The sequence below is a fragment of the Moschus berezovskii genome, chromosome 1 (genome assembly GCF_049115385.1).
Source record: "Moschus berezovskii isolate FMDL1 chromosome 1, NW_MosBer_1.0, whole genome shotgun sequence".
NCBI classification, from domain to species: domain Eukaryota; kingdom Metazoa; phylum Chordata; class Mammalia; order Artiodactyla; family Moschidae; genus Moschus; species Moschus berezovskii.
Genome location: NC_142460.1, coordinates 20,337,751 through 20,339,233, shown reverse-complemented (window position 1 = coordinate 20,339,233; position 1,483 = coordinate 20,337,751). Strand labels below are relative to the sequence as shown.

The window sequence follows — 1,483 nt, the reverse complement described above, 5'->3', positions numbered from 1 at the left end:
TCAGTTCAAGTCTACACGATGCTGTTAGTAAAATTTACAATGAATTTGTTCTATTTGACTTAATCACGCTCCTCCCACAAAGTACTTTAAAAATTATAAAGGAGAAAAACAGCTTCTTTACAGTAGAGATACCTGGTGGACCCCATCTTGACCAGGCAAGCAAAGTTAAAACCACCAAGACGGGGACAGCTGTATGCTTGCTTTGATGTCATGAAAGTGTAACATCTGTGTTAGTCCGGCCAAAAATGCATAACCTGAATTTAATCACAATGGAACATCAGACAAACCAAAATTGAGGGGCATTCTACACAACAGTTGGTCTGCGTTCTTCAAAAATATCTAGTCATGGACTTCCCTGGTGGTCCAGTGGTTAAGAATCCTGCAGGGAATACAGGTTCAGTCCCTGGTCTGGGAAGATCCCACATGCCTGGGGGCAACTCAGCTGATGCACCACAATTCCTGAAGCCCGCATGCCCTTGCTTTGCAACAAGAGAAGCCACAGCAATGAGAAGTCCAGGCACTGCAACTAGAGAGTAGCCCCTGCTTGCAGCAACCAGAGAAAGACCTAGCACAGCCAAAAATAGTGAATAAACAATTTTTAAAAATAATAGCCATTATAGTCTTTCAGTGATATGAGCAGTTATACACACGGGATAAACTAATACTGGGCCATTGTAAATGGAGGTGAAGTCACCATTTCATCTCCATGGTCTAGACATTGCAAAAAACAAAAACCTAGCCATGAATGACAAAGGCTGAAGTTGTCCCAAGTCAATAGCCACTAAAGGGGGCTTCCCTTGTGGCTCAGCTGGTAAAGAATCTGACTGCAATGTGGGAGACCTGAGTTTGATCCCTGGGTTGGGAATATCCCCTGGAAAAGGAAATGGCGACCCACTCCAGTATTCTTGCCTGGAGAATCCCAATGGACAGAGGAGCCTGGTGGGCTATGGGGTCGCCATGGGGACCCCAGTCCATGAGGTCGCAAAGAGTCGGACATCACTGAGCGACTAAGCACAGCACAGCAAAAGGGGGCTTCCCTGGTGGCTCATGGTAATGAATCCGCCTGCATATGCAGTAGTCACAGATTCGATCCCTGATCTGGGAAGATCCTACATGCCGTGGAACAACTAAGCCCAAGCGCCACAACTACTGAGCCGGCATTCTAGAGTCCGTGCTCCACAACGAGCAGCCACCGAAATGAGAAGCCAGTGCGCCGACACTAGAGAGTAGCCCCTGCTCTCTGCAACTACAGAACACCATCGCAGCAACGAAGACCTAGCACAGCCAAAAATAAATAAATGAACTTATTTTTTAAAAAAGAGCCACTGAAGGGCCATGACAACTAAATGCAATGTGCGACCACAGACTGGATTCTGGAACAGGAAAAAAACCTTATTTTTCTTTACTATAAAGCATACGAGTGAGGCACTTGTCAAAATTCAAATGAAGTGCTTAGTGCTGTATCAACGTTAACTTCCTGATT

At 45.6% G+C, this 1,483-nt stretch overlaps 1 non-coding gene across 1 annotated transcript; it reads left to right on the top strand.

Annotated features, from left to right (window-relative positions):
• Positions 1 to 596: 596 nt before the first annotated feature.
• LOC129553744 (small nucleolar RNA SNORA20) lies at positions 597 to 721 on the top strand. Its single transcript, XR_008685511.1, has one exon. It is a non-coding gene; the product is annotated as a small nucleolar RNA SNORA20 (small nucleolar RNA).
• The last annotated feature ends 762 nt before the right edge of the window (positions 722 to 1,483 follow it).